Genomic DNA, 21,001 nt, shown 5'->3' with positions numbered 1-21,001 from the left:
TATGCAAGCATGGTTTGGGATAATGGGCTGACCTTCTACTCTTTGATCTCATTGCTTAATTGTGTACACAAAAATGCAGCTTCCAGCAGAACATGGTCACCAATGCATGTATGGATTGTGGGGTGGTGGTGGGTGTTATGTTTTGAATAAGTGGCTTTTTTTAATATTCTGTTGGAATGCTTTGTAAGAATGACTGTTAAGTATATTTCTATAATCTTGCAGATAAAAATGTGATGTGTTGCCTTTTATACACTGAAAGTAAAGCTGTGTCCACTCTAAGGTTTAGACATATTTTAGATTGTAAGCTCCTATGAGCAGGGCCCTTAAAATCCAATTGCTAAATTTAGCACCATATATCCTGTAGAATTGTTTATTTTTTTCGCTAGTAAATGTACATAATTTTGTTTCTGCTGGCAAAATAATATGTTATTGAGCTTGTTGGTGGTGTGTGTCCCCCCCCCCCCTTTTCTTAGTTTTGTGGGTGGTTTTGGGGACATGCAATATCTTTTAATCTTATTTCTATATGTATTTGTGCACCAAAAAAACGAGTCTCTTTGCCCTGGTTCACATTGATGCTACTTTGATATTGGGCTACTTCACTGGAAGTAGCCCGATTTTAGGTGCTACTTGATAGACATCTGTGTGGCTTCATACAGATTTCTATTGCAGTCACACCTGAAATAAGCAAAAGTAGTGCAGGAACTACTTTAGCAAATCTGTGCGGCACAGCAAAATCGGTATCACATAGATTGGGACAGTGCCACTGCCGCTAATAGGCTTTGACCTGTCATGTAATTTTATGTCTCAAATTGCATGACATATCGCTCCAATGTAAACCTAGGCTTCAGCACACCTGCAAGTGAGAAAGGTGGAATCTTTATTTAACAGCTGTGGAGAATTGCAGGTAATGAATTCACCTGGTGGATAGGCAGTGTTTCAATGTGTCAGCTCTGGTTCACATTGGTGCGATTTGACATGTCAAATCGGTGGCAACTGTACTGTTCTAATTTGTGTGTGACTTTGGGGTGCGATTTGTATTGATATCAGTGCAGAATAAAACAAATGTAATACAGCGCTATTTAAGATTCAAATAATTGACAAACCAGAAAAAATTCATGAAAATAGAGCTGCAACCTAAATGTGAGATACCCACAATTTCAGATACCAATGTTTAAAAAAAGGCTGCGCTATAATGATCCAATTCAATATCTATGAATATAAATTAATTTATACGAAAAATCGTGCAGAAAAGACAATAAATAAATAAAACAATATATAATTTGTGCAAAATTGAATAAATACAAAATATTAGTCCATCTCCAGCTAAAAAACATTTTTTGCTTGTTATCTCCACCGTGATGAACCACACCACACTAATGAAAAAGTGTCACCAAAACAGCAGGAAAGGACTTTCCACCACCAAAAGTACTGACGCTTACCAGCTACAAAGATCTCAGCTCAGAGATCTAATATCGCCACTGTCATATCCCTCCTTCTGGACCTGATCTGCATGGAGGATGTATGCCTTTAGGCACTCTGTTCCAATTGCTGGTGTATTCCTACGGCTACACTGCTCATTGCCAATCACATAAATAAAGAAGGGGAATCGCCATAGTGTAATATTGCCAGACTATTTTAATAAAATGAAAGAATCACACTTACATAAAAGAATTCTGCTGGCTGGCTACATATAACGCTGCCCGTCGCTTCCGGGTTCAGCATAGATCGCGGTGACGTCAGCACGCCGCTCCTCCCTACACCGTTTTGTTAGAGAGAATATCTTCCAGGGACCTGCACAGGTGTCTCTGATATCTCCACCCCCCCCACAGTCGGGACTGACATGCGCAAATGAAATCGTGAGTTCAGCTGAACGATTTCCTCCCACTGTCAGTGTGAACCAGGGCTCAAACTGGGCCTTTGTAATTCACCTGCTGCTATCCCAGGGACACCATTTCTTATCAAACTCCCTTAAAGTGGTTCTGCACCTTTAAAAAAAATATTAAAAGCCAGCAGCTACAAATATTGCAACTGCTGACTTTTAATAAATTCACACTTTCCTGTCCCAGGGTCCAGCGATGTTGGCGGCAGATGACGAGCGATCGCTCATCTCTCTGCTGCCCCCGCCGCCATCCTCTGTCAGTGAATCGGGAAGTGAAGCATTGCTTCACTACCCGGTTCCCTACTGTGCATGCGCAAGTCGCGCTGCGCGTCTCTGCTGGTCCCCGCTGTGTCCTGGGAACTGTGTTTTTCCCAGAACACAACGGGGGGCGGGGGGGGGCGGGGCATCTGCGGGGGTCTTGTCCCGGAAGTGGGTGCAGATACCTGGATTATCCGCCACAATCGGCACCTTTCAGGGGGGAGGGATCAGATGAGTGGAACTTCCACTTCAGGGTGGAGGACCGCTTTAAGTTTACCTTCACATATCATATGTAGAAATGCAGATTTGCATATCTGCAAATAAACGAAAATAAAAAATCCTAATATTGGTTGTGATCAAATATTCGCAGCTGCAAAAGAGCATGGTTTCACCTTCTCACCCAGAGATGAGTCATTGTATGCGCCCGGAAGTTCCTGGGCTGGTCAGGATCTCTATCTAGGTGGACATGGCGAGGTCTCTCTTTAGCAAAGAGGAGGTGCTGCTTGTTTTCCGGGTAAGTGTAGGATACGTACTTACTCAATGTGGTAGTTAGATTTGGTTTGGGTGGGGTTCATTGATTTGTTTGGCATCACCACACATTTGCTTCCGTCCCCGGTGCACACATCATTTGCATTTGTTCTGTTGATGTAAATCAGTAAGGACTATGCAAATATAAATGAGAGCTCCTTTAATTAAAATATATATGACTTTCACAGTTGGGCAAATTTTCCAGCAAATTTGGACCTCTGAGTTGCATGACAAGTTGTACCCCATGATTCTCAATAATAACCATTCATGTCTGTGCTACTTTAAGTCGCACCAACTTCAAAGTAGTTATTTTTAGTAGAGACCCTAGAGCAGGGATATGCAATTAGCGGACCTCCAGCTGTTGCAGAACTACAATTCCCATGAGACATAGCAAGACTCTGACAGCCACAAGAATGGCACCCAGAGGCAGGGGCATGATGGGATTTGTAGTTTTGCAACAGCTGGAGGTCCGCTAATTGCAGATCCCTGTCCTAGAGAATAAAATGGTGGTTGTTGCAATATTTTATGTCACGCTGTATTTGCGCAGCGGTCTTTCAAATGCAATTCTTTTGGAAAAAATTACTTTAATGAATTAAAAAAAAAAACTAACCAGTAAAGTTAGCCCAATTTATTGGGGATAATGTAAAAGATTTTACATTGTGAGAATCGTGATCTTTTTATTCTGAGCAAAAAAAATTGTGATTCTCATTTTGGCCAGAATCGTGCAGCTCTAATATCTATGCAACTTCACCCATGTTCACATAGCACTGAATTGGCCTGTCAAATTGCAAACCAAATCGCTGCCTATTGACGGCAATGGAACTGTCCCAATTGGTGCGATGCCACAACGACTCCCAAAAGTAGTTCCTGCACTACTTTGGGTGACTCCAGGGGGGCGATTTCTTACCTCCCAACTTTGAGATGGGTATAAGGGACAACTATTAGCAAAAGTAGGTAGGCATAGGAGACACCTCCTAAAACACAGGAGAATTATAAATATATATATATATTAGTTAAACCTCTAAGTGCTTTTTTTACCAATAATATTCCTTTAGATTGGCTTTGGAAATTTACAAACAAAGCAATTTAATTAGAAATTAAGTCGGGCTTGTGCGACTTTGGACATCAGAGTCGCATGACAAGTTATACCCCATGATTTTCAATGTGTACCATTCATATCTGTGCGAATTCAAGTCGCACCGACTTCAATGCAGCCCCTGTACTACTTTTGTCATACACAGGCATTCCCTGGAAATTGCTGATGCAAAATCACGGGAAAGTTGCGCACCTTTCCCTGTGACTCCTGCATCCATAGACTTCAAGATTACACAGGCATTGCTTGAAGTCGCATCAATCTCGCAACTTTCAGGTCACACAAGTGTGAGAGAGGCCTAAGTCACTGTGCTGAGTACTATGATACCTAGAATATAAAGTAGTCCCACCATCAAACACTAGTAAATGTATGTTCTCAATATAATTGTGCTCAAATGGCTGAAAATCACACAGATGGTATTATCTACTGAAAGCTTGCATTAGACTCAGCAGCATATGCTGAAAAGAGGCGAATGCCTATTAGCCAATGCCCCATCAGCATGAGCATGGTTGCTACTATAATATTAATGCCTGAAATGCAAAACATTATTGTATAGAATCAAACATTAGTAAATATATTTTCTCTGTAGGTATGTGCTCAGCTCTGTAGCACAGCGGTATGACCTGCTGCCCTCAAAGGTTCAATCCATGAGTTCAAATCTCAATGACAGCATCACCTCCTGAAAGTGTGCATTGTACTCAGCAGCATAGTTAACCAATGCACATCAGTTTGGTTTATTTCATATTTTAACTCTTCAAATGCATGCAATGGTATGTACTTAATAATATTATGGAATTCCAAAATTCAAGAAAAGAAATGTCGTAAGGCCCCCCCCCCAGTACATACCAGGCCCTTTGGGTCTGGCATGGACATTAAGGGGAACCCCACACCAACATGTAACATAAAATTGATGTGGGGCTCCCCAAAATCCATACCAGATCCTTATCTGAGCATGCAGCCTGGAGGTCAGGATGGGGGGGGGGACAAGCGAGCACACTCCCCTTATTAACAGGCCACATGCCCCAAAGCACCTTGTCCCCCTGTTGATGGAGACAAGGAAGGGCCTCTTTCCGACAACCCTGGTCGTTGGTTGATGGTCTGCGGCCAGGGGGTTTATCAGAATTTAACAAGGAGGCTCCCAGATCCTGCCCCCATATGTGAATAGGTATGGGGTACATCGTTCCCCTACCCTTTCACCCAAAAAGCAGTGAAATGTAAAAAAATCAATAGCCGGTTTTCGACAAGTCCTTTATTGTAAAATAGCTCCAGACGCTGTCTCTCCCTCCTCCATCTTTTCCCCGAGCTGTATTCTCCCAGAGCCGTCTCTCCTGCCACCGCCGTCTTCTCCATCTGCTGTGTTCTTCCGCACCGCCAGTTACCCGCTAATAAAAAAAAAAGCTGCTCTTCTTCTGTGGCAGTCTTCCTCCGCTATGTTGTCACCCGCTGTGTGTTGTCTGTTATACAGCCATGGAGCGGACTCTCCGGGTGACATTATTGGATGGTCACAGAAGAAGAGCGCCTTTTTTTTTTTTTTTATTAGTGGGTAACCAGCTGCGCAGAAGAACACATCAGTGGGAGAAGATGGCGGTGGCAGGAGAGACAGCTCGGGGAGAAGAAACATCAAACACTAGTAAATGTAATCTGTGCTTGTGCTTGTGCTTGTGCTTGTGCTTGTGCTTGTGCTTGTGCTTGTGCTTGTGCTTGTGCTTGTGCTTGTGCTTGTGCTTGTGCTCGTCCAATAGGCTAGTGGTCAGCACTTTTAACTTGAACAACTCGGGCTTTGAAGGACTCATGGGTTCAAATTCCACAGAGAGATACTAAAAGAATGATATTGGTGAAAAAAAGGCAATTGACATTTAGCCAAAGCAGCATATTCTGAAAATAGGTGAATGCCAATTAGCCAATGCACTTTAATTTGGCTGATTGTATTATGTTAACTTCAAATGCATGCAATGATATGTAAGTATTCAATAATATTATGCTGTGAAATTCCAAACACCACACACTAGTTAACGGGCAGATTACATATCTTTGTTCGTTTATTAATTTGCTTGTGCACTGAAAAAATAAGCACAGCTGGTGGATGGTAGGTTGGCTGGTATATGAACTTGTACCATGAATGCTGTGGAGACATCTGAGTAGACCACTAAGCCATTGTGCTAAGTACAAGACCTGTCTAATAGCGTAGTATGATTAAAGAATGATCATAAAAAATTACGGTTTTATAGTCCCCTAAATCAAAAAATAAAAAATAAGATCCAACAAATAACTAACCTAAATAATACATGTAACTTTACAGAATAGCAGACATTACTGTGTAATAATCGTTCATAACTGCCTTTGTTAGCAAAAGAAGGAAAAAATCTAGGAAGACTAATGGCAATATACATCAACAGATACACACAAAGTAGAGCACATCTCACATAAAAAATGTTTCTTTCACATACATGGATCAGTGGTTACAGTGCAGTGCTATATAATAACTTTAAAAAATATGCATTCGCGTAAACGCGGATTCACTAATTATCGCTGATTTTCAAATTTACTAATGCTTGTTCATGGCTAATAGCGCTCATATTCATGCGCACATTCACCTGTTAAACTTTTACTTGGCTAAAATGCGCGCTATTATTTGCAATAGTGCCCAGTACTTCCTGGCGCTATAGTAAATGACCCCCTTTGTCTGTTAGTTCAGGAATATAATATCTCCAGTCAGTTAGTGTGAGAGCCCCAAAGGGGCATTGACTTGATATAGATTGTTTTCCTAACCATTTTCTATGGACGTTTATATTTAGTTCACATGCTGCCATCTAGTGACCTTTTGTGGTAATGCACTTGTTTTATTATGTTTATTTTCCCTTGTTATGACACACTTCCTTTTGTATGTAATGCTCCACCCTTTTTCCTGTGATTGTACTTCCTGTGTCATGGATGCTGCTAACAAGCCACATGTAGCAGGGCACATGTATTCTGCATTGTAAGCTACCGACAATATCATCTTTTGACCACATAAATACTACAACTTATTTATCTGTTTGTATCCTGTCAGCTGCTGTAACCTGATGTTCAGAATAAAAACACCTCTGTGGATGGAATCGGTATTTGATGAGTTCAAGCTATCTGATGAGGGTTGTCCTCAGTGATTATATCTTATATAGGCCAGGCATAGAGGTCTCACAAGGGATAAATCACTTCACAACAATCGGAGTAAGAATAGTCAAAAGATGTATAGAATTCCCACAGCCTGCTGTGTATATGTGTGCACCTGATCTGCAATCAAGCTCAGTGCCATCAGCCATCTTGTGAAGCACATGGTCACATGAGTTTACTGCACCTCATATGAATGTTAAAAACTGTTCTCTACATTGAACTGTGTTACCCCACCTGTCTAAGCTGCTGTTTGTCTTCGTGAAAAGACAGTACCATTTCTTGCAAAAATGTGAAAAATGTCTAGACAAGACTCTGAGCACCCTTTTGTGGCTGAACCAATGCTGAGTCATCACGCCTCTGAACCCGCAGACGTAGATATTCTGTAGATATTGCCGAAAAGAGTGTAAGACCCAAATGTACAATAAAATCTACACAGAAATTCAGAGAAAACAATTAAACCAATAGAGATGAGTTATTCAGCTATCTGCCAGACTCATGGGACAGAACTTCACACTGCATGTCAGTTTTGTCACACTTTAATGATCGGCCAGCTGAACTAAGAGATTCTATAGATCGCTTATCTGCTACGTACGAACGCTACCAGTGGCTGTTTTTTTAAAAATACACAGCTTTCTTGCAGGTCTGTAATATGGAGGACTCCTCAGCAGAACTGACCAGGGTTGATGCACTAAACCAACAAAGGGATCTCTTAGTGTGAAAATCCCAGTGTAAGGCAGAACTCCGCATTGCTCTACTGCAGGAGACCAGATCTCACAGATCCACATCAACCAAGCACACTACACGTTCTTCTAGATCTTCTCCCTCCAAAAGTTCAAAATTAAGCAATAAGATAATAGAGGCCCACACTGATGCAGAATCAAAAAAAGTGCAAAGCCCCTTTACCAGAAAGTAAGCAGAAGTAGAGGCAAAGATAAAAGCTCAACAAGCAGAAGCAGGGTCAAAGATGAAAGCTCAATAAGCAGAGGCAAATTCCCAATTAAAGATTCTGCAAATGGAAGAGGAAGCAGTTGCCCTAGCAAGGCTGAGAATCCTTGAACAAGCGATGGGAGAAAGTGCTAACTCAGACTGGTCCATCCCAGCGGAACTGCAAGACCCAGACGAACGCACTAGTGAATATGTACTAAAGCATAATGTTTGAAATGATAGAATTATCTCCTGTATGTCTTACTAACAACACTGTTCTGATTAAACACAGAGACCTCTTAGCGAATGCCTGAGCCTCTTCAAGTCTACAACACAAGTGCATCTCTGCAGCAAACTGCATCACCTCTTGCTGACAACAAGGTGACTTCCAGTGACAAGCCGCAGCTCAAGCCACAGCTAGCACAAGCCTTAGGGACTACACCACAGTTAACGCTCTTGCAACATAATTTCATCCTGGTTAAACTCACCCTACTTCACCAGAGTACTTTCACACCCGAAGGGTTCCACAAGTTACTTTGGCACCGAAGAGTGAGAGATCAGACTTGAATGACTTCGCCAGATATATGGTACGCTGTGATCTCATTAACACTACCCTCTCAAGGTTTGACGACTGTCCGGAGATGTACAGGGCCTGGAGATCTACTTTCAAAGCTACTATTGCTGATCTCAACCTTACTACCAAGGAGGAACTTGATTTGCTCATAAAGTGGCTGGGGCCAAAATCTGCAGATCATGTTAAAAGACTGAGAACAGTGCATGTTGACCACCCAGATGCAGGTCTTGTTGCTACATGGTCAAGACTTGAGCAAGCCTATGGTAGCTCTGAAGCCATAGAAAGCTCTCTATTCAAGAGACTGCAAAACTTCCCAAAAATAGGGAACATAGACCATCGCAAGCTCCAAGATCTGAGTGATCCTCTCAACAGAGCAACAGATCCCTGGTTAAGCCTAAATTCTTTGAGATCTTTGGTATAGAGGGACACGCATCACCATATACTCTTAGAACCTGTTCTGGTCGTGAAGAGACCTTTGGTAGAAGGGCCGATTGGTTCATGGCCTCTCATATCAATAAGGAAGAGGGCATACCCCTACCAACATTAGTCGAGTGTGACCAGATGAAAGACAAAAAAGAAGATTCCCACTGTATATGCAGTGTGGTGGTCCCATCCCTGTATATAGATCAAAAAAGGAACCCCCTAAATGGGACTTTGACGAACACCAACACATGCAAAGAAAATGTAAAATATAATATTTATTGATACACAAAATAATAAAACAGAGACAGACGACTCACATCTGGACAATAAGGATATGCAATACAATACAGAATAAAAAACAAAACAAAAAAAAACACTGAACCATATAAAAAAAAAAACCTTACATTTCGTGAACTGTTGCATCTTTGGGGTAGTGTATCTATTGAGGTGCTCCTGCGGTTGTTTTTACGTAGGAAAAACTAAACAAGAACTGCACAAGAGAATGAGCAGACACTTACAAAGTATACGTGTATGCAATCCCGATTTACGACTAGGGCGACACGCTCGCGACATACACATGGGTAATTTCCCCAAAATTAGGTTCTAGGATCGTGTACGCCCCAATCCCAGGGGGGGCGAATAGGACAAGACCATGCATGTGTTGGTGATCTGTCAAAGTCCCATTTAGGAGGTTCCTTTTTTGATCGATACCAGATGAAAGGGAAGAAATTCCTACTCCAGAAGCCGCATATCACTATCCTCACTTGAGGCACCTTGTTAATGAAATTCCTGAAATGGACATGAATGCTGAAATCTTGATCTTGCTAGGAAGAGACGTTCTCAGAGTACACAAAGTACGCAAGCAGTGCAAGGGACCTCATGATGCCCCTTACGCACAAAAACTCGATCTAGGCTGGATAATCGTGGGCAACGTATGCTTGGATAGAATACGTATGTCATCCGAGATCCACTCCTTCAAAACTTACATGTTAGGAAACGGATGTGCATCCCACTTCAAACAGTGCCCTCACCATTATGAAGTAAAAGAGAAACCTCTTGACATCATCCAAGTACCTGATGTCACTCCTAATCTTTGTGATGACAACCTAGGTACCAGAGTGTTTTGTACTACAACCGATGACGACAAAATAGCCTTGTCAGTCGAAGACAGAGAGTTCATCAAAATAATGGACAAAGAATTCTTCCAGGATGAGTCTAAGCCCTTGTACACACGGTTGGAGATTCCGACAGAATGTGTCCAATCGGACCGTATTGTCGGATAATCTGACTGTGTGTGGTCTCCATCGGACTGTTTCCATCGAAATATCCGACGGACCAAGTTTTCCAACTTGTCTATAAAATTTTCAGACAACATGCTCCGATCGGACATACTCCGATCATGTGTAGCCTACTCCGACGGACAAAGTGCCACGCATGCTCAGATCAAATTCCTAGACCAAAGCTATTGGCTACTAGCCTGAACGTAGTCCCGTCGTAATGAAATAACGTCATCACATTATGTATAATCGGATTTTCCAACAACTTTGTCCGACCGTGTGTATGCAACAGTTTCGGACAAAATCCGTCGGACAAAATCCAACGGATTTGTTTGTCAGAATGTCCAACCGTATGTACAAGGGCTTACAGCTGGGTTGCACCATTACCTCTTCGTGCTGCAAGGGTTAAACTCCCAAATAATCGTAAACAGGCTCTATGCAGATTCAACTCGCTTCAACGAACCCTAAAGTACAGCCTGAAATGAAGGACCATTTCATCGCTTTTATAAAAAGGATCTTTGACAATGATCACGCCGAACCAGCCCCACCACTTCAAATACACGATGCGTGCTGGTACCTGCCTTCACAATATATCATCCACGTAAGCCAAAGCAAATCAGGGTAGTATTTGACTCCAGTGCCAAGCATCAAGGTGTATCTCTGAACAATGTTCATCTCACTGGTCCGAACCTAACCAACAACCTTGTAGGTGTAATTATGAGGTTTAGAAGAGAGCCACTTCTCTTCTCTGACATTGAACAAATGTTTCATTGCTTCACTGTGCAATAACACCATAGGAAACTCCTAAGGTTTCTGTGGCACATGACGACAATATGGACACTGAGATGATTGAGTACTACATGTTTTTGGAAATAGTCCCTCATCTGCTGTTGCAACGTACGGTTTACGAAGGACAGCCCTTGATGGCGAAAAGGAGAGAGACTTCTATGTGGACGACGGACTTAAATCTTTACTTACAGACAAAGAAGCCATAGACCAGCTCCAAAGGACACACTATATGCTTTCTGAAGCTAACCTCAGACTACACAAGATTGCCTCAAATAGTGTTGCTTTTATTAAAAGACTTTCAACCTGGCGATCATGCCACAGGGTTTAAAGACTTGAATCTGGGAATGGACATACCACCTGTACAGAGAACAAATATAAAAAAAAAAAGTGCAGCGCTAACTGATAAAACAATAGTGAAAAGAAAAATGTACATAAATAATATATCAAGATATATGCTGGATTAATTTATTTTTTATTAAATTCTTTATTTAAATACTACACAATGGGAGCTTTTATTATTTTTATTCCCTGAGTGGTACCGATCCAGGATCAGCTGTATTGCGGCATAGGTTTTTGGGAGACCGAATTCCCTGGGCTTGCTGAGACCATTCTATTGGTCTTTGGAGTTGGTAAGGAGAATATTTGCTTATTTCCTGGGTGTTTTCCCACTTGGCAAAGGGATTTCATACTCGCTGATCTCCATTGGCAATTCACCTAAGGACTTGTATCTATGGACTGATTTTCACTATACTTTTACTTTTTGGGACCCTGCCTTAGTTTTCACTTTTAGCATTTTTTCACCAGATATTTTTAGTCACTTTAAATAATATTTTTTTTTGATGTTTATTATATATGCTTAATTCTAGCGTGCAAATCTATTATACTTAAGCAGAGTTTGTGCTATTAATCCAGCATATTTCTTGATATATTATTATTTATGTAAATTTTTATTTTCACTATTGTTTTATCACTTAGCGCTGCACTTATTTTTTATTTGTCACTGATTTAGGGGTTTTCTTGTATTCTGAAACTCGAAGTGCTGGCTGCTGTACCGATTGATTGATTTTTTGGACATTCATATCCTTTCTCTATTGCAGCGTTTGTGCTTTGGCTGTTTTTTACCTGTACAGAGAAGTCTGGGCCTACGGTGAATCCATTAGTTGACAATGATGGTATGTTAAAGGTTGGTGGACGTTTAAACAAGGCTGAGTTGAGTGAGCAAGAACAGAAACCTCTCAAGGTAGACTCTTCACAGAGGGTGCCATAAGAGCTACAGGCCTTTGGATCATAGGAGCAAAAAGACAGATTACAGCTACACTGCACAGCTGTGTTCAGTGTCGCAAACTGAGAGGGAAACACCAGCAACGGCAAATGCCAGATTGCCAGCTGACAGGTTAAGTACTGACCCACCTTTCACTCATGTTGGTCTGGATGTCTTTGGGCCATGGATGGTAACACCCTGCAGAACTCGAGATGGCCAAGCAAATAGCAAACGATGGGCAGTGCTGTTCACTTGCATGAGTGTGCGTGCAGTACACATTGAAGTAATAAAATCTATGGATGCCTCCAGTTTCATCAATGCTCTGAGACGTTTCCTAGCCATCAGAGGACCAGTCAAGTTTGTCCGCTGAACAGTGTTTCAGCGGACAGTCCGCTCGTGTGTGGGCTTTCAGCGGACAGTTTCAGCGAACAGTCTGCTGAACAAGGTTTTTCGGAATTTCCGAAAAACTGTCCGCTGAAACCTTGTTTCAGCGAACAGTCCCCTCGTGTGTAGGCTTGTTCGTCAAACAAAGTTCCGCGCATGCTCAGAAAGAATTTATACGCCGAAGGTTGCATTGCAGTGTATAGGACGTCGTTTTCTAGTCCCGTCGTACGTGCCGTTCACGTCATCGCGCACGGTTTCAGCAAACTGTTCGTACGTCGTGTGTGGCCATGTCCGTCCATGCTAATTTTGAGCGGACTGTCCGCTGAAACTGTTTGACGAACAAAGTTGAGCGAACAGTCTCCACGTGTGTACGCGGCCTAAGATCTGACTGTGGAACTAATTTAGTTGGGGCCTGTCGAGAGTTATAGCTCAACTTTAGGCAATCCAAGACTTTTTAACTGAAAAAGGCTGTACATGGATTTTCAATCCTCCTCATTCTTCCCACATGGTTGGCTCATCGGAGAGAGTGAAAGGCATCACACGTAAAATATTGAACTCTATGCTTATGGACTTTAACTCCACAAGACTTACCCACGAGATTCTAACTAGATTCCTGGCAGAGGCATCTGCCATAATCAATTCAAGACCACTTGTTCCAGTGTCTAAAGATCCAGAGACCTCAACTATCCTTACCCCAGCCACTCTTCTTACCCAGAAGCTTGGGTCTGTTCCTGTTACACTTGGAAACTTTAAAGCAGGAAATCTGTGCTATAACCAGTGGAAATGAGTACAACACCTCGCCAACTGCTTCTGGAATCATTGGAAGATGGAGTATCTTTCTACTCTGCAAGGAAGCAGGAAATGACAACAGCCAAACCCTAACATACAAGTTGGAGATCTTGTTCTGCTTAACCACTTCAGCCCCGGACCATTTTGCTGGCCAAAGACCAGACCACTTTTTGCGATTCAGCACTGCGTCACTTTAACTGACAATTGCGCGGTCATGCGACGTGGTTCCCAAACAAAATTGATGTTCTTTTTTCCCCACAAATAGAGCTTTCTTTTGGTGGTATTTGATCACCCCTGCGGTTTTTATTTTTTGCACTATAAACAAAAATAAAGCGTCAATTTTTATAAAAAAACACATTATTTTTTACTTTTTGTTATAATAAATATCCCCCAATCTTCTGCTTAGTACCGTTGGGAGGTCCCTGTTGGCTTCTCCCCCACCGTGCATTATTTCTTTTGTGTGTTTGGCCTCTTGACATGTACCTGTTCATTTATGATGACCTGTTCCTGTAAACTGTTACACTTTTCAATAAAATCTTTATGGAAAAAAAAAAAAAAAAAAAATATCCCCCAAAAATATTTAAAAAAAAACATTTTTTCCCTCAGTTTAGGTCGATACGTATTCTTCTACATATTTTTGGTTAAAAAAAATAGCAATAAGCGATTATTGATTGGTTTGCGCAAAAGTTATAGCGTTTACAAAATAGGGGATAGTTTTATGGCATTTTTATTATTTTTATTTTTTTACTAGTAATGGCGGCGATCAGCGATTTTTATTGTGACTGGGACATTAGGGCGGACACATCAGACATTTTTGACACATTTTTGGGACCCTTGTCATTTATACAGCAATCACTGCTATACAAAGGCAGTGATTCCTGTGTAAATGACACTGGCAGTGAAGGGGTTAACCAGTGGGTGGCAGTGTAGGGGTTAAGTGTTCCTAGGGGTGTGTTACTAACTGTTGGGGGCTGGGCTTTCTTTTAGTGAACACTGATCTCTGCTCCAATCACATGGAGCAGAGATCAGCGTTACTTGTTGCTAGGCAGAACGGGGAGATGCTGTTTACAGCGGCATCTCCAAGTTCAGCCACCCTGTGAGACGATCGCGGGTATGCCCGCGTCGAACGAGTCCGCGGGACCCGTGACCGGACTCACGGGGGGCCCGACCAGCACGTGAGCGCGCCGCCGGCGGCACACTCACGATGGCAGGGCGGTATTTAAGATTGGACGTACCTGTATGCCAATATGCCTGCCTGTGCCATGTACATCGGCGTGCACTGGTCAGGAAGTGGTTAAGGACAGCAAGCTGAAAGAATTGAATGGCCCATTGGACTTATTGTAAAGAGCATTCCTAGTGATGACGGTAAGGTACATAAGGTGGAGGTGAAGGTTTCAAGACAAGGGAGTGTAAAGACTATAATTCGGGTGGCACAGTGGTGTAGTGGTTAGCACTCTCACCTAGTAGTAAAAAGGGTCATTGGTTCAAATCCCAACCATGACACTACCTGCCTGGAGTTTGCATGTTCTCCGTGTGCCTGCATGGGTTTCCTCCCACACTCCAAAGACATGCAGGTAGGTAAATTGGCCCTAGTATATGAATGTGAGTGTGCAATGTACAGGGATAGGGGCAATTGTAGACACTCAGGTTGGACTGGTTTATTCAACCTTACTAACTATGTAACTATTTAACTATCAGAACTATCACAGAACTTATTCTGTTCTTACCCTTTGGAGAATGAACTTGTTTGCCTATGCTGCTGGATTCTACCTGTGACTTCAAGAAGAAAGTGTCTTGAACTTTAGTTGACATAACTTGAAGCCTTGAATAAAGTGTTATTGTTATTGCATTATATGCATTTTCTTTTTATATCGTTCATGTCTTTAAGACATTTTGCAAATTACACTGTTTGTTATTTGCAGTTGCATAACTACCTTTCTGATGTATATAGTGACATTTACCATGCTAGTTGGGGAGTGTGCTGCCCTCAGCCCACGTACACACGGTCGGAGATTTTGCCAACCAAATCCGTCAGATTTTGCCCGTCGGATTTAGTCCGACGGATTGTGTCCGAAACTGTTGCATACACACGGTCGGGCCAAGTTGGCGAAAAATCCGATCTTTCAGAACGTGATGACGTAATTTCGTTACGATGGGACTACATTCAGGCTAGTAGCCAATAGCTTTGATGTAGGAATTTGATCTGAGCATGCGTGGCACTTGGTCCGATGAAAATGCTCTACACATGATCGGATTACGTCCGACCGGCCCAGTTGGTCGGGAAATATTTCCAACATGTTGGAAAATTGGGTCGGACGGAGATGCGGATGGAATCAGTCCGATGCATACCACACATAGTCGGATTATCTGACGACACGGTCCGATAAGACTCATTCCGACAGATTCTCAGACCATGTGTACAAGAGCTAATGGGCTAATGGGGCATGGAATGGATATAGATTGTTTTCCTAACCATTTTCTATGGACGTTTAGATTTAGTGACCTTTTGTGGTAATGCACTCATTTTCTTATGTTTCTTATGTTTATTTTCCCTTATGTTATGACACACTTCATAGTTACATAGTTGCATAGTTAGTCAGGTTGAAAAAAGACACAATTCCATCTAGTTCAACCACAAAAAAAAAAAAAAAAAAATCATAAAATCCCATATACCCAATTCTATACCCACAGTTGATCCAGAGGAAGGCAAAAAACCCCAGCAGCGCATGATCCAATTTGCTAAAGCAGGGGAAAAAATTCCTTCCTGATCCCCCGAGAGGCAATCAGATTTTTTCCCGGATCAACTTTACCTATAAATGTTAGTACCCAGTTATATTATGTACAGTGGTGTGAAAAAGTGTTTGCCCCCTTCCTCATTTCCTGTTCCTTTGCATGTTTGTCACACTGAAGTGTTTCGGAACATCAAACCAATTTAAACAATAGTCAAGGACAACACAAGTAAACACAAAATGCAATTTGTAAATGAAGGTGTTTATTATTAAAGGTGAAAAAAAATCCAAACCATCATGGCCCTGTGTGAAAAAGTGATTGCCCCCTAAACCTAATAACTGGTTGGGCCACCCTTAGCAGCAACAACTGCAACCAAGCGTTTGCGATAACGTGCAATGAGGCTTTTACAGCGTCCTGGAGGAATTTTGGCCCACTCATCTTTGCAGAATTGTCCTAATTCAGTTACATTAGAGGGTTTTCGAGCATGAACGGCCTTTTTAAGGTCATACCACAACATCTCAATAGGATTCAGGTCAGGACTTTGGCTAGGCCACTCCAAAGTCTTCATTTTGTTTTTCTTCAGCCATTCGGTGGTGGACTTGCTGGTGTGTTTAGGATCATTGTCCTGCTGCAGAACCCAAGTTCATTTCAGCTTGAGTACACGAACAGATGGTCGGACATTCTCCTTCAGGATCTCTTGGTAGACAGCAGAATTCATAGTTCCTTTTATCACGGCAAGTCTTCCAGGTCCTGAAGCAGCAAAACAGCCCCAGACCATCACACTACCACCACCATATTTTACTGTTGGTATAATGTTCTTTTTCTGAAATGCAGTGTTCCTTCTACGCCAGATATACTTGGACACACACCTTCCAAAGAGTTCCACTTTTGTCTCATCGGTCCACAGAATGTTGTCCCAAAAGTCTTGGGGATCATCAAGATGTGTTGTGGAGAAATTGAGACGAGCTTTGATGTTCTTTTTGCTCAGCAGTGGTTTTCTCCTTGAAACTCTGCCATGCAGGCCATTTTTGCCCAGTCTTTTCCTGATGGTGGAGGCATGAACGCTGACCTTAACTGAGGCAAGTGAGGCCTGCAGTTCCTTGGACGTTGTTGTGGGGTCTTTTGTGACCTCTTGGATGAGTCGTCGCTGCGCTCTTGGGGTAATTTTGGGCGGCCGGCCACTCCTGGGAAGGTTCACCACTGTTCCATGTCTTCGCCATTTGTGGATAATGGCTCTCACTGTGGTTCGCTGGATTCCCAAAGCTTTGGAAATGGCTTTATAACCCTTTCCAGACTGATAGATCTCAATTACTTTCTTTCTCAATTGTTCCTGAATTTCTTTGGGTCTCAGCATGATGTGTAGCTTTTAAGGATCTTCTGGTGGACCTTACTGTGTCAAGCAGCTCCTATTTAAGTGATGCCTTGATTGTGAACAGGTGTGGCAATAATCAGGCCTGGGTGTGGCTAGAGAAATTGAACTCAGGTGTGGACAACCACAGTTATAGTATGTTTTAACAAGGGGGGGCAATCACTTTTTCACACAGGGCCATGATGGTTTGGATTTTTTTTCACCTTTAATAATAAACACCTTCATTTACAAATTGCATTTTGTGTTTACTTGTGTTGTCCTTGACTATTGTTTAAATTGGTTTGATGTTCCGAAACACTTAAATGTGACAAACATGCAAAGGAACAGGAAATGAGGAAGGGGGCAAACACTTTTTCACACCACTGTACACTTAGGAAATAATCCAGGCCTTTCATGAAGCAATCTACTGAGCTGGCCAGAACCACCTCTGCAGGGAGTCTATTCCACATTTTCACAGTTCTTACTGTGAACAAACCTTTCCATAATTGGAGATGAAATCTCTTTTCCTCTAGACGTAAAGAGTGCCCCCTTTTGTATGTAATGCTCCACACTTTTTCCTGTGATTGTGGTTCCTGTTTAATGGATGCTGCTAACAAGCCACATGTAGCAGGGCACAATATCATCCTTTGACCGCATAAAAACTACAACCTATTCATCTGTTTGTATCCTGTCATCTGCTGTAACCTGATGTTCAGAATAAAAGCACCTCTGTGGATAGAATCGGTATTTGTTGAGTTCAAGCTATCTTATACAGTCCAGGCATAGAGATCTGACAAAGGATAAATCGCTCAGAATATTTAGTCACAATTTTGCTGTTACTGTTTGTTTTTATTATCTGCACAGCAGCAGCTATTTTATTCACTTTATGAATTTATGGTAATGTGTTGTGCATTTTTTGAAAATAATATATTTGCATAGTTTGCACAGTAGCAGTTTGCACAGCAGCTGAATAATCGCATGTACAGTAAATAATTTGTTTGCGTAGTTTGCACAGCAGCTAAATTATTTAATGCACTGCAAATGATTTATTTGCGTAGTTTGCACAGCAGCTAAATAATTGCATGCACAGCAAATAATTTATTTGCATAGTTTGCACAGCAGTAGTTTGCACAGCAGCTAAATAATCGCATGCATAGCAAATAATTTGTTTGCATAGTTTGCACAGTAGCATTTTGCACAGCAGCTAAATAATCGCATGCACAGCAAATCATTTATTTACATAGCTTGCACAGTAGCAGTTTTGCACAGCAGCTAAATAGTCCCTGGCCATGCTCACCTCATTGTCCCAGGAGCCCGCAGCGAACAGGTCCAGCTCCTGGAGAGTGGAGGCCAGCTCTAGGCCCCAGCGGGTCTTACTGACCTTCTGTGACACAAACTTGACTTTGATGTTCTCCATGACAGGAATCACAGCCAGCACATGGAGGGCCAGATTCTGCCATGACTATGACAGGCAGACTCTCTGTATTTTCCTCATTGGTAAAGTCATTCCCCGCCTAGTTTCTGTCATACACTTGGAGGAGATGACTGAGAATTGACAGCAACTTGTGTCTCCAGTACAATGGGGGAAAAAATTGGTAAGGCGGCCATTTTGCCGTAGCTAAAGCCTATCATTATTGTACAAGGCTTCTAATAGTTGGCTCCTACTCTATGGACATTATGGATGCTAGAGAGGTATAATTACATGTTGATGTATTCTCCATTCAGAAAAGAGCCAGGCTCTGAGCATTTGTTAGTGAGAGTACTAAGAGAGGAAGTATAATGGGTTTTATTCATTTTGAATTTTTTTAATCAAACTCTTTATTGAATAAAAAGTATCCATGTGGAACAGAACATCCATATGGTAATGGGTTTTATATGTATATACATTTGTCTTCAACTGTTGCCAAGTTTCCTGTGATGACATGGGGAGGGGGCCACCAGTACATTTTATATAATAATTTAATTTTAAACATATTCTGTGCTTGCTTGTGACAAGCAAGTAAACATTTTTTATTTGTTTCATAATGTCTTTTGAGTTACAAATCTTTGTAATTATAAAGAAACTGCAGTAATATTTCATTATTAAAAAAAAAAAACTGTCACATGGCACAAAAAATAGGTATCGGTAATTGGTATCGGGGAGTACTTCAGGAAAAGTATTGGTTCTCGTACTCGGTGTTAAAAACCGGGTATCGGTGCATCCCTAGAAAATAGCATTAAAGTGTTTGTCCAACCAAACTTTTAGATTAGAACCCATTGACTTTTACTAGTATCTGAAACTCCATTACGAAGGTTTCTGCTCACTTCCTGTGCTAATGATAATGTTTTCACCTAACAAGAAGTTAGGGTAAATCTGGACGAAGCATACAATAAAACTATTTAAGGACTAAAAAAAAAATTTAACTTGGCCGGACACAAATTTAATATATCAATACGAGATTTTTTGTGATCTTGTTCTCTGTGCCTTGTTGATTGTTGCTTGTACAGATAATTTCTATCTTTTATATAGCCCGAATCCCACGCAGCCTTTATTGCTGTTTGGTACATACAGTGTTACAAGGAGGTACAAAAGTTTTCCATTGTTTTGTAACTGACCAATGATGGAGACTACCCCAAAAAGTTATTTGTGTGTAGCTTCTAAATATCATAACTGTTTTAAGTAAACTTTTACTTAAAGAAACCATGAAGATTTCATTGCACATTTCTAATTCCTCTATTTTTTGGGCTCTTATTCCAACCTTTCTACTTGAATAATTTAGTTGGCCATACACAGCACAAAATTCAGCCAGTAGAGCAGGGACCAGACAAATTTTAATCATCTTGTGGCCTGGACCGCATTAAAGGAGTTGATTCTTTTTTTTAAGTCTGAGAAAGGAATATGTTGGAAAATGTTTGGACTATGAATGGCTGCATGAAAAAAACCCCCAAAAAAACCTAATCGTGTAAGGCCACCATTGAGTCACTATCCAAGACCAAATATGCACATAAGCACAAAACACCAGAACCATGTGAATCAGACATGTTAATTAGCTTTGTTGCATACGGATTCATGAAAACTCCACACTAAACTCATCGTAGAGTCAAGGAGGCAGGGTGATATTTATATAAAGACTCCATTAGCAACAGTGAACTTCTTAAAGCTACAGAACACATAAAATTCACATTTCTATACAGCCTTTTCCCCCTAATAAACATGATTTCCCCACCCCTAAAAACACACTTTCCTTTACCTAAATTTACATTTAAAGACATTTAGTGAAGTGAAATGAGAAGCATGATGTTTCCATCTATAGGCAATAGTTGATTGAAACTCCTGATTTGCATGTTGACAAGCTTTGGATGTTTTTGAAAGACGATGTGACGAGTCCTTATTTATCTGGCATACGTGGCTGGTGTAAGCAGTCTGGATGGGCCTTCAGTGGTACACCACTTTGAGTTACTCTGCTGATGGGGACTTTTGACTTTGCTGATTTGTATTTTCCAGGTCGGTATCCAAAAAGTAATCAAGTCAGGATAACAGCCATAAAACTACATTTTTAAGAGGACAGCATCGGCAGCCCTAGCTCAGTAACCTTCTATAAAGAGAAATAGCAC

Source organism: Lithobates pipiens, unplaced genomic scaffold, assembly GCF_037356315.1.
Source record: "Lithobates pipiens isolate NorthernLeopardFrog02 unplaced genomic scaffold, aLitPip1_a1.2 Scaffold_16, whole genome shotgun sequence".
In the NCBI taxonomy this organism is placed as follows: Eukaryota; Metazoa; Chordata; class Amphibia; order Anura; family Ranidae; genus Lithobates; species Lithobates pipiens.
This window is presented reverse-complemented; position numbering follows the sequence as displayed.